The 13,084-nt window shown below is 44.6% G+C and overlaps 1 long non-coding RNA gene across 2 annotated transcripts in view; it reads left to right on the forward strand.

The window, feature by feature from the left end:
- The window catches only part of LOC138272955 (uncharacterized), a 124,215-nt gene that overhangs the window by 95,469 nt on the left and 15,662 nt on the right, over window positions 1–13,084 (forward strand). For both annotated transcript variants that reach the window (XR_011200269.1, XR_011200270.1), the window contains one exon: window positions 12,753–12,804. This is a non-coding gene — a long non-coding RNA (uncharacterized lncRNA). The remainder of the gene's footprint in view (window positions 1–12,752; window positions 12,805–13,084) is intronic.

Here is a 13,084-nt window from a genome sequence, read left to right on the forward strand (position 1 = left end):
CAAATCAGGCCCCCCTATGCCAAAAAAAATTATTAAAAATAAATAAAAATAATACTTACCTGAACTTACCTGAATGTCCCTGGGGTGGGTCCCTCCAGCCTTGGGTGTCCTCCTGGGGTGGGCAAGGGTGGCAGGGGGGGTCCCTGGGGGCAGGGGAGGGCACTCTGGGCTCATTTTGAGCCCACTTGTCCCTTAACGCCATGCCTGACCCAGGCGTTAAAAAGCGGCGCAAATGCGCCGTTTTTAGCCACGCCCACTCCCGGGCGTCTCTTTTGCCCGGGAGTATAAATACCACGTAAAGGCCTGGGAGTCATTTTTTAAGACGGGAACGCCTCCCTTGCATATCATTAACGCAAGGAAGGGGTTCACGCTAAAAAATGACGCACATTCCGGGAACTTTGGCGCTAGACGCCTCTAACGCCATAGTATAAATATGGCGTTAGTTGGCGTTAGTTTAGCGTCGAATTTGCGTCGAAAAAAACGACGCAAATTCGGCGCAACCAGAGTATAAATACGGCCCACAATGTCCTGCAAACCTCCAACTTTGCTTGAAATCACACATTTTCCCCATATTTTTGTGATGAAACTTTCCTTCATCTGAAGGAATCCACAAAATTCCTACCACCCAGCATTGTCGCATCTATACCGATAAAGATTCTGCCCCACTTCTCAGCCTAAAAACATTTTTTTCCAAACTGCCCTTTTGGACCTGCTTTGGTTTCCCCTCATTTTCAACATGTTTTTGGCTCTTCCCTGTCACAGGCACATGACCCACCTACCCAAATGAGGTATCACTTTTACCGGGAGACTGAGGGGAATGTTGAGTGGAAGGAAATTTGTGCCAGAGAGGTGATCTCACACAGAAATGTGGGAAAAATGTGACTTTTTAGCTAAATTTGAGGTTTGCTGAGGATTCTGGGTAGGAAAACACTGGGGAATCCATGCAAGTCACTCCTCCCTGGACTCCCTCGGCTGTCTAGTTTTCAGAAATGTTTCAGTTTAGTAGGTTTTATTAGATGGCTGCTGAACCCAGGACCAAAAAGGCAGGTGCCCTCCCTCAAAAACAGGTAGTTTTGTATTTGATCATTTTGATGAGTCCACATAGTGTTTTGGGGCATTTTCTGTCACAGGCACTAGGCCTACATACACAAGTGAGGTACCATTTCTATCGGGAGACCTGGGAGAACACTGGGTAGATGTGGCTCCCCTCAGATTCCAGAATTTCACAGCACCAAAATGTGAGGAAAAAGTGTTTTTTTGCCACATTTTGAGGTTTGCTAAGGGTTCTGGGTAACAGAACCTGGTGAGAGCACCACAAGATATCCCATTCTGGGTTGCCTTAGGTGTATAGTTTTCAGAAATGTTCAGGTTTACTAGGTTTTTCAAGGTGCCGGCTGAGCTAGAGGCCAAAATCCACACCTAGGCACCTTGCAAAAACAGGTCCGTTTTCTTTGGGAAAATGTGATGTTTCTACGTTGTGTTTTGGGGCAGTTCCTGTTGTGGACACCAGGTGTACCCACACAAATGAGGTTTCATTTTTATCAGGAGACTTGGGGGAATGCTGGGTGGAAGGAAATTTGTCACCCCTCTCAGATTCCAGAGCTTTCTGTCACCGAATTGTGAGGAAAAAGTGTTTTTTTGCCATATTTTGAGGTTTGCAAAGGATTCTGGGTAACAGAACCTGGTGAGAGCCCCACAAGTCACCCCATCTTGGATTCCCCTAGGTGTCTAGTTTTCCAAAATGCACAGGTTTGGTGGGCTTCCCTAGGTACCGGCTGAGCTAGAGGCCAAAATCCACAGCTAGACACTTTGCAAAAAACAGGTCTGTTTTCTTTGGGAAAATAGTTTGTGTCCATGTTGTGTTTTGGGGCACTTTCTGCTGCGGGCACCAGGCCTACCGACAGAAGTGAGGTACCATCTTTATCAGGAGACGTGGGGGAACGCTGGGTGGAAGGAAATTTGTGGCTCCTCTCAGATTCCAGAGCTTTCTGTCACAAAAATGTGAGGAAAAAGTGTTTTTTTTGGCCAAATTTTGAGGTTTACAAAGGATTCTGGGTAATAGAGCCTGGTGAGAGCCCATCAAGTCACCCCGTCCTGGATTTCCCTATGTGTCTAGTTTTCCAAAATGCACAGGTTTGGTAGGTTTCTCTAGGTGCCGGCTGAGCTAGAGGCCAAAGTCCACAGCTAGGCACTTTACAAAAAACTGGTCTGTTTTCTTTCGGAAAATGTGTTGTGTCTATGTTGTGTTTTGGGGCATTTCCTGTTGTGGGCACTAGGCCTACCCACACAAGTGAGGCACCATTCTTATCAGGAGCCTTGGGGGGATGCTGGGTGGAAGGAAATTTGTGGCTCCTCTATGATTCACCGAAATAGAAGGAAAAAGTATTTTTTTGCCACATTTGAGGTTTGCACAGTATTCTGGGTAACAGAATGTGGCGAGAGCCCCACAAGTCACCATATCCTGGATTCCACTAGGTGTCTAGCTTTTAAAAATGCACAGGTTTGATAGATTTCCCTAGGTGACGGCTGAGCTAGAGGCCAAAATCTACAGCTAGGCACTTTGCAAAAAACACGTCAGATTTCAATGTAAAAATTTGATGTGTCCATGTTGCGTTTCCCATCGCGTGCACTAGGCCTACCCACACAAGTGAGGTATAATGTTTATCAGGAGACTTGGGGGAACATAGATGAGCAGAACAAGTGTTATTGCCCCTTGTCATTCTCTACATTTTGCCCTTCCAAATGTAAGACAGTCTGTAACAAAACACATCCATTTGAGAAGTGCCCTGTAATCCACATGCTAGTATGGGGACCCCAAAATGCAGAGATGCGCAAATAACTACTGCTTCTCAATACCTTGTGTTATGTCCATTTTGGAAATGCAAAGGTTTCCTTGGTACCTATTTTCCACTCTTTATATCTCACCAAATAAATTGCTGTAAAACAGGTTTACAATGAAAACCCATTGCGAGGTGCAGCTTATTTATTGGCTCTGTGTACCTAGGGTACTTGATGAACCTACAAGCCCTATGTATCCCTGCAACCAGAAGAGTCCATCAGATGTAACGTTATATTGCTTTTGAAAATCTGACATCGCAGAAAAAGGTTACAGAGTGAAACATGGAGAAAAATGCCTTTTTTTCACCTCAATTTCAATATTTTTTTATTTCAGCTGTTATGTTCTGCAGGAAAACCTTGTAGGATCTACACAAATGACCCCTTGCTGAATTCAGAATTCTGTCTACTTTTCAGAAATAGTTATCTGTCTGGGATCCAGCATTGGTATCACACCCATTTCTGTCTCTGACTGGAAGCATAAAAAATAGTCAAAATGGGGTATATCCCAGTAAAATGCCAACATTTTGTTGAAAATGTGGTTTTCTGATTCAAGTCTGCCTGTTCCTGAGAGCTGGGAGGATAGTGATTTTAGTATTGCAAACAATTTGTTGATGCCATTTTCAGGGGAAAAAACACAAGCCTTCTCCTGCAGCCCTTTTTCCCATTTTATTTAAAAAAAAACTGAATTTTAGCTGTATATTGGCTAATTTCCTGAACCCACAAACTCTGGGTACCTCTAGATACCTTGGGATGTTGGAAAAAAAGGATACAAATTTGGCGTTGGTACCTTATGTGGACAAAAAGTTATGAGGGCCTAAGTGAGAACTGCCCCAAATAGCCAAAAAAAGGTCTGGCACCTAGGAGGAAAGGCCTGGCAGCGAAGTGGTTAAATTTGAGCTCATATAGGTGTCACTCCTGTAAGAGAACTAGATCAGTAGTAAATTTACTTAAATGAGAGAGAACCTTCTGCTTCTTTATCAGATTAATAAAACATTTTACATTCCATGAAATACATTTGAAGGTTATAAATTGGAAACAATGGATAACTCGCATAGTCTTCATTAATAATCAATACAAACAGTACAATAGAGATTTTAGTGAACAGAAAGAAACAGAGGGAAACACAAAACAAGGGTAAAAAATAAAGAAAAAGCTAGGAGGACATCAATAAGAAAGGGAGAAATAGGATAAAAGCGGAGAAGACAGTACATGTTAAACAAGTGTCAACTACAAAATCCTTTCTGATTGTAACAAGAAAAAGAGGGGTGAGGTGGAGATAACATGTAGGAAGATAGCATGACCAGGGAGCAACGCACGTCAATGGTACTATGTATTATAGGACAAACGAGGATAAATGAGGAATTTCAAATTGAGTACACCTGCGACAGAAACAAAAGAAGAAAAGTTAAAAAATGTAAACTGACAATTCCTGCAATACAAACAATCCAACATCATCATTGGCCAATAACGAATACAATTATTCATCTGTAAATCCTTATAACTACAAAAGATACAAGAAAGAAGTCAGAAAAAGTATTAACAAAGGGAGGGCTTTGATGTGTTCATAGCCTCACTGATATGATTGTTAAGGAGCTTCCGAAGCTCAGCGGGTCCTCATAGGTTATGGTGTTGTCCTTATAGGTAACCTAAAAAATACAGGGATGGAACAGCCCATAACGAGCACCAGAACATGAAGTGAGGGTCGAAGGTCAAGAAACGCTTTACAATGATCGACCGTCACCCTGGAACATCTTGCATAAGGAACATTTTCTACCAGATCGCATCACTTGTTTCTTGGCCTTTTTAGCATTGAGTACTGTGAAAAGTTCTGTAAATACCAGAAAAGAGATAATAATGCCTCTGGGTTTGAAAGAATGAGTAGCAAAATTCATACATTGACCTAACCAGTGTGCTTGTTGGATAGTTAATACAGTGGAAGGTGGTAAGTCAGCCAACTCAGGTAAAAAATGATACAAGAAATGAGGCAGGATCTGCATCCTCAATTTCTTTTGGAAGACCATAAATACATAAGTTATTCTGTCTATTCCTGTTGTCCAAGTCTTCCGACCTCCCCTTTAATTGAGACACCTCCTTTTCTAGCATAGTTATTTTGTGCATATCATCTTCAATGTTGATGGCTCTTTGTTCCATTTCAGAAACCCTCCTTTCCGTGACAGACCATTTATCATCCAAACTCTGCATACGATGTATATGAATATTAGTCTCCTCAGCAAAAAGATGCAATGCTCTGATCTCGTCCAGTAATACCTCCAGAGAAGCAGGAGAAAATGGTTTATCGGGTGAAGGAGAGTCATGTTGAAGTTTCTTGGTAGCAGAAGATGCATTATGTGACTTGAAGGAGGAAGATGACGCCACAAATTTCTGAATAGCAGAAGGAAGCAACTCACCAGAAGCTGGACTGTCACCATTTTATGCATACAGGGTGCAGACAGCAGGGATATCTTTGGTGTCTGAGACACTATAGAGTTGATTCTTTTAAACCTGCCCATGCAATAGAACTTTTAAAGAGTGGGAGTTTGAATGATTCACAGAGGTAGAAAAGCAGCAAGTAATAAATAAGGCCAAATCCAAAGAGCGCTAAATCACTATCAGTAGAAAAGAGTCATATGCTACCCGTAAAGGAGAAAATGAGGCTCACCAATAAATAGACTTGTGACAGTCTTGATAGAGATGAATTCCACAATTGTGCTATACAGCTGCACTAAGAAAGAAAGCAGCTAGTTGGCAGCAGAGCGAAAGAGAAAAGGTGAGGTTCCAATGTTATACTCACAGCTCCGATGCTGCGAGAAAATTGTCACTGCTCCCAGACTCTGTGGCAAAGTAAAAGCTCTTTAAACTAATAGCTGAAGAAGTGTGCTGGGAAGGAGAAGAAAGTTCCAGCGCGCTCCCATAACAACAGGAGAATTTCATTGTGCTGTCTCGTCTTCCCGAAGCCTCAATATATAACTCCGGTGTTGTGTGAAAATAGGATGCGGTGTGGAGCTCAACATTTAGATGGCCATCTTTGGTGGTGGCCAAGCCACACCCCAGGCCTGTCATTGGTAAATTATGAGTCTCATGGAAATGCATACATTGAATAATAGGACCATGAGAAAGAAATGTGCTACTGAAATAAAACCAGTGTATTTTATAGCCTTTCTGCACATTTGAATGCTGAAATGACTTTCATCACCAAGGGGGTCATTCCTACCCTGGCGGTCCGAGACCGCCAGGGTAGGGGATGGAGGAAGCACCGCCAACAGGCTGGCAGTGCTTCAGGGGCTATTCTGACCGCAGCGGTAAAGCCGCGGTCAGAAAAGGGAAGCCGGGCTGTGAATCCTCCACGGCGGCGCTGCAAGCAGCGCCGCCATGGGGATTCCGACCCCCTTCCCGCCAGCCTGGTTCACCTGGCTGGCGGGAACGGGTGTCGTGGGGCCCCTGGGGGCCCCTGCAGTGCCCATGCCAATGGCCAATGGCATGGGCACTGCAGGGGCCCCCTAACAGGGCCCCACATTGATTTTCAGTGTCTGCTTGGCAGACACTGAAAATCGCGACAGGTGCAACTGCACCCGTCGCACACCAGCAACTCCGCCGGCTCCATTCGGAGCCGGCATCCTCGTTGCGGGTGCTTTCCCGCTGGGCGGGCGGGCGGGCGGGCGGCCTTTTGGCGGTCGCCCGCCCGCCCAGCGGGAAAGTCAGAATTACTGCGGCGGTCATTTGACCGCGCTGCGGTATTCTGGCGGGGGAACTTTGGCGGGCGGCCTCCGCCACCCGCCGAAGTTAGAATGACCCCCATGTCTTGTAAAGACCCATGGCCTGATTTAGAGTTTGGCAAATGGGTTGCTCCGTCACCCTATTACGATCTCCATAGGCTATAATGGGATCGTAATACGGTGAACGGCATATCCATCATGTTTGTGATGGAGTAACCTCCACCGCCAAATTCTAAATCAGGCCTCAAGTTTTTATTAATTTCAGTCTCTAATGTAATCCAATCAATCTGATGAAGGGCTTAAGGGCTCAAGTTGCTTAAGGGGTTGCTCCCCTTATGTGAAATTGGCATAAAAATAAAATCCCCAGTGCCTAGTGGTTTCAACCCCCCTTGGGGGCAGATCGGCCTAATAAAAATAGGCCGATGTGCTCCCAAGGGGGGGCAGAAGTTGCCTAAAATAAATTTGCCCACGCCAGGGGAACAACCCGTGCCTAAGGGGTTGCTCCCCCAGCATGAAAAGTGACGCAAAAAAAAATCCCCAGTGCCTAGTGGTTACTTCCCCCTTTGGGGGCAGATTGGCCTAAATACGATTTGCCCCCCCCAGGGGAGTGAACCTTGCCTAAGACTTCGCTCCCCATGTATAAAAAACAAAAGTAACCATAAACAAAAATATATCCCTGGTGCCTAGGGGTTTCTGCCCCACAGGGGCAGATTGGCCTAATTATAATAGGCCGATCTGCCCCCTGGGGGGCAGATAAGACCTAAAAATATTTCCCCTCAAGGGGCCACTCCCTTATTGAAATCTATTAAAAAAAATAATCTCTGGTGTCTAGTGGTTTCTGCCCCCTTGGGAGCCGAATGGCATGATAAAAAAGAGGCTGATCTGGACCCAAGGGGAGCAGAAATGGCCTAAAATGTATTCCCCTCCCCCCCATGGAGCGACTCTTGCCTAAGGGGTCGCTATCCACATAAAAAATTAAAATAAAGAGAAAAAAAGTCCTTAGTGTCTAGGGGGGGCAAAAATTGGCTAAAAATAATTTGGCCCCCTGGGGGGCGGCCCTTGCCCAAGGGGCTGCTCCACTCATGTCAACTGCAAAAAAAAAACCTCCTGGTGTCTAGTGGATATTAGAGAGACATAAAAGGCCTTTCCTCTCTTTTCATGCCTTTCTCAGCCCCTCCAGTGATCGGAGGAGAAATGCAAAAGTATTTCTCTTACGATTTGCGTTGGAAGCTCTCAGCTTCCAGCACGGACGGCAGGCCTCTGATGAGGTCAGCGTGCTGATGTCATCAGACGCCATGGGGTGTGAGGGGCAGGGTTGGAAGGGAAAGCGATTCCCCTTCCATCCCTGCAGTGGGAGCACTGAGGAGAGGCTCATGGGGTGATGAGCCGTTACCAGGATGTAACGGTTAAGTCCTTGGCGCCTCAGCACCGCAGCCAAGGACGTAACTGTTACGTCCTTGGCTGTTAAAGGGTTAAATAAAATGTTCTTGGGGGCACATTTAAGAAAAGTGACGCTGCACTCAGTGCAGTGCCACTTTACGTACGCCCCTAAGAGCCCCCCTAAAGCCACCTTGTGTGTGCCATACTTAAAATACGGCGAACCATGGTGGTAGATAGGAGACTAGCGTCATAATAAGCCTCCTTTTAACGCCTGCTCTGAGTTAGCGTTAATAGTGCCGGAACAAATGGCGCAAGGAAATCTCTTAGATTTCCTTGCACCATTTTTGTGGCCCCCCTAAAAGAGGGAATGCCCCCTTTGCATACATTTTGCCTGGCGCAGGAATAATGTAGCGCACAGGGTTAAAAAGTGGCGCATGTTGTGTTCGAATGGATCGAGGGGCTCTTAAGTATGCCCCATACAGTTATTTGTTTATTACGCATTGGAATAAACAGTCCAGCAAAGTGTGTACATTTTTAATACAGTGAAACATATGATTAGTGTTTTGTACCCAGATATCTTTATTGTGGAAACATTTTAATTATAAGACGCTTGTACACTGTGACGTAAAATTCCCACTGTCATAATTATTATATAGACCAACTTCGATATCACAACAAATACATTAATAAATACATAAAGTAAAATTTCTCCTGACAAGCACAGGAGTCTAATATATTTTGGCATTCAGATCATTTATTGCATTACTGGTTTGTATCAAATATCAAGATTGCCCTTACAAAATACATTCTACCAGACAAGTTGCAGACCAAAGTCATATTCCTATCATTTAAATCAATGTATCATGTTTAGTTTTGCAAAGCATTTTTATGAATCATGTCTAGGTTGCATTTACCTTATATAAAAATAAGTAGTTAGAAGTGTTTGGATGAGCTCTCTTTTGGTTTTCTGCACTATTTCGCATTGTCACCAGTGAATGATAGCCCAGAGCCGTACACTTCCAGAGAACGGTTCCTAATTTCAGTTCCTCAGAGTGTTTGCAGCAATCTCAGACGGGATTCCACCAGTGTGCTAGAATCACTTTACTTTGTTTAAAAGTGAAATGCAGGCCAGCAGTCATGTTGTGGAGGTCACTTGGCATTTTGAGGTGTTGCAGAACAAATACCCCAAAACAGGTTTATTTTGGCAGCACTGAAAGTAAGTGACACTGATGCACATGGAGATTTCTCCCTGCACATAAGATCATTGTTTTCTTTTCTGTGAGTGGTAGCCCTATAACAGTTGGGCTGCTGGAGAAGGTCTTACTGAGGGAGAAGTGACTGAGGTCCCATCATTGAAAACCCAGCGACTGCTTCACCTCCAAATGATGTGAAAGGAAACTAAATCTTGGTGGGGTGAGAGAACTGCTGATTTATTGCATCATCACCATCTCACAAAACTCTAAAGACCACATTAGTCAGTTGGCATAAAGAATGAGTGATTGACTGTTAGACCTGGCATCCTTGGCGTGGTCACCACTAACTTTTTGCCTTTGCTACCCAGGCTGTTGTCTGTGTGCTGGACTCTGTTTTTGCTGTTTTTGTTGCTCTGGGCACTTTCCCACTGCTGATCAGTGCTAAAGTGCAAGTGCTTCCTATGTGCAATTACATGTGTAATTGGCTTTTCCATGACTTGCCTATTTGATTTACTAGTAAGTCCCTAGTAAAGTGCACTAGGAGTGCCTAGGGCCTGTATATCGAATGCTACTAGTGGTTCTGCAGCACTGGTTGTGCCACCACAACAAGTAGCCCTGTAAACATGGCTCAGACCTGCCACTGCAGAGTCTATGTGTTCAGTTTTAAACTGCCAATTCGACTTGGCAGGTGTACCCACTTGCCAGGGCTAAGCCTTCCCTTTTTATACATGTAACACACCCCTAAGGTAGGCCCTAGGTAGCCCCATGGGCAGAGTGAAGTGTATGTTAAAGGTGGGACATGTACTGATGTGTTTTACATGTCCTAACAGGGAAATACTCACAAATTTGGTTTTCACTGTTGAAAGGCCTATCTCTCTCAAAGGCTAACATTGGGGTTACTTTAAATATCCTTAAAATACAGCTTCCCTTTGAGAGCAGATAGGAATGTGGAGTTTGGGGTCTCTGAACACACAATTTAAAAATATATCTGTAGTGAAGTTGTTTTTCAGATTCTTAGCTTGAAAATGCCACTTTTAGAAAGTAGGCATTTTCTTGCTTAAACCATTCTGTGACTCTGCCTGTTTGTGGATTCCCTGTCTGGGTCAGACTGACAGTTGGGCTGTTTTTGAATCTCCTCTAGACAGTGACAAAAAGGGGGCTGGGCTATAGCCTGCATATCCAGATGAGCCATCTGAGCTGGAGTAGAGGGAGGAGTGGTCACTTACACCCGAATGGGCTGTCCTGCCCTCACACAATGCAATCTCCAACCCCCTGGTGTGTGTCTGAGGCCTGGGCAAGGCAGGATCGTGTGAACAACAGAAACTTTCCTTTGAAGTTTGCCTACTTCAAAGGCAGAAAGAGTTATAAGTAGTGGACCCAAAAACCCAGACTTTTAGATCACTTCTGGATTCAAGAGGGACCTCTGCCAAGGAGAAGAGCTGAGGAGAAGTGCTGCCCCTGCCTGTGACTGTGCTTTGTTGGATTATCCTGCAGTTACTGCATCTGCCTGTGAAAGGGGACAAAGGCTGGACTTTGTGGTATATTCCTGCTTGAGAAGAAACTCCAAGGGCTTGGACTGAGCTTGTCCCCTGTACTGAATTCTCAGGGCCATCACAGACTTCTGCTAGCACCTGGACTCTCTGCTGAGACTCCTGCCCTGCCAAGTGGTACCCAATACAGTCCCTGGGCCATCAAAAAGAGAAGCTGGTGGAGAACCAAGAAAATCTTAGGAAACTGACTTTGGGTGACTCTAGTCCGATGCAGCTGCTGAATCCCATGATGCCACCTGCAACCAATGCCGTAGTTCTCGCTGTAGGGCGACAATCTTGCAGGCCCGACACCGATGTAGCCTCGCTGAAGTCCACGACTCCGCGGAAGTCACCGCACCACGTCGTGACTGATGGACATCGACTCTGCCGTAAGTGCACGGATCCAAAGTTTCGCACTGACACCACCTCACCTCCACCGTTCTGCAGCATGAACCCGACATCTCTTTGTGACGCCTCCACTACTTTTCTCTACAGCACCAGAACCGATGATGCCTCGGATCCAGTGACCCCGCGATCCCCGACTCCCTGCACCAGCTTACTTCCTCATTTTCATAAGGGTTTGTGACTGGTGCCATTTGCATCGGATTGTTGGTAAGGACTCCGTCACAACGTCTTGATATCACCTAATTGAAGCATTTGTGTTTCTAAGTGCTGTTTTTGTGTTTAATCTTTAAAAATTCATAACTTGACTTGTGTATGTTGGATTTTTGTTGTTTTGATCTTGTTTTGTTCGGATAAATATTGGCTATTGTTCTAACCTGGTGTTGAGTCATTTTGCGGTGTTTTTACCATATCAATGTATGTGTTGGTCCAAATACTTTACACATTGCTTCTGGGTTAAGCCTTTCTGCTTCTGCCAAGCTACCAAGGGAGTGAGCAGGGGTTAACAAGGTGTATTTCTCCTTTGTCCTGACTAGAGTGTGGGTCATTGCTTGGACAGGGGTAACCTGACTGTCAACCAAAGACCCCATTATTAACACGGACCATAGTGCAGGACAAAACATCTTCAGGACTTACGATATTGGGGGCATATTCACAAGGCTCCTGCTGCACAATAACAGTGCCAGAACATCACTTTTGTAACGTTCTAGTGGTGCAATGTGCCTGCATATACTTAGAAGGTCACGTAAAGCCACCTTGCATTGGTTTTCATGGTCTTGTAAATATGCTCCCTTTCACGCATCTTTCTGATTTCGATGGGTGTTGCTGTGCGTGTTCCCCACAACACCCATGGAATCTGACACGTTCCAAGATTTACAAGGTTTTGTGAAACAGGGAATGCGTCACATTCCTACGCCACCCCAGGGGTGGCATAAGCTTGGCATAACTGGAAGAACTAACATTATTTATCCCTGTTTCTTCCTCTTTCTATTTGTGCTGCATTCATCAGCACACATAAAATCACCATTATTGTTTTTTTTATTTTCAGGAACAGTCATCCCTGCACTAGGCAACCTAATGTGCAAGAGTGCAGACGAAAGTACAGGGATGCATTATATTGCTTTAAATATGATGCATCCCTGCACTTTCCCAATGATGCAGCACAGCAAGCTGACTTGCGGCACCGCGCTGCGTCTTTTTCTTGTAAGTGTAGGCCAATGTCTCACGTACTACTAATCAACATAGATAAGGTTCCTGGAGGCCATACAAATCTAGGAATCCACAAAGTTTTTCAAAACAGCCACTCAACCAGTTTTCAAACGTTTCAGAGGCATTACTGGGCCGAGCTCTCAGATTCAGGACCCTTCAAGAGCCATTCCCACTAGAGAATGAAAATGGATATGCAAAACTGAGAAGTGTGTAAACCTAGCTAGGCAGGTGGTCCACCCCCTGCAATCAATAACATCCCCTGCTCTGTCCTTTGGTGGTATGATGGCCTTTTACAAATGAATAAAACCGAATGAAGAGTCACCGCGCTGTGACACTTGCCTTGCAATTTAAGCAATTCAAGGGTGTTTTTTATAGGGAGAACTTCTGAATGGTGTGACGTTGCCCCTGTGCTAGCTGATGTGTTTGACTACAATCTAGTAGTTTTATGCTAAAAGTAACTCTTTTTATTGTTCTGTTTTTTTGTGCAGTCTAGGAAAGGAATTGGAGACTCTCCACATGATACACTGCATTTGCCACTAGGTAAGTCACCAGATTTAATTTGTTTGTCTCTCTTGTATAGTTTTCTCATGTAAATATCTAATCTAAACCCATATTTTACAGTGTTATGGACTGTGATTCGAACTCCGTCAGGATCTCTATCAATATATGTTCTATTCCGAACAAATAATCACAGAGTGATTTTATCAGTGTAAATTTATTTCGCACTTTTCACTTGCTGCCCCCCTCGAACTTTTTATCAACATTTTCTTTTTTTCTGACAGCAGAAGTCTATCTCCTTGATTAGATACTTACCCTTAAG

Source organism: Pleurodeles waltl, chromosome 2_2, assembly GCF_031143425.1.
Source record: "Pleurodeles waltl isolate 20211129_DDA chromosome 2_2, aPleWal1.hap1.20221129, whole genome shotgun sequence".
Taxonomy (NCBI): Eukaryota; Metazoa; Chordata; class Amphibia; order Caudata; family Salamandridae; genus Pleurodeles; species Pleurodeles waltl.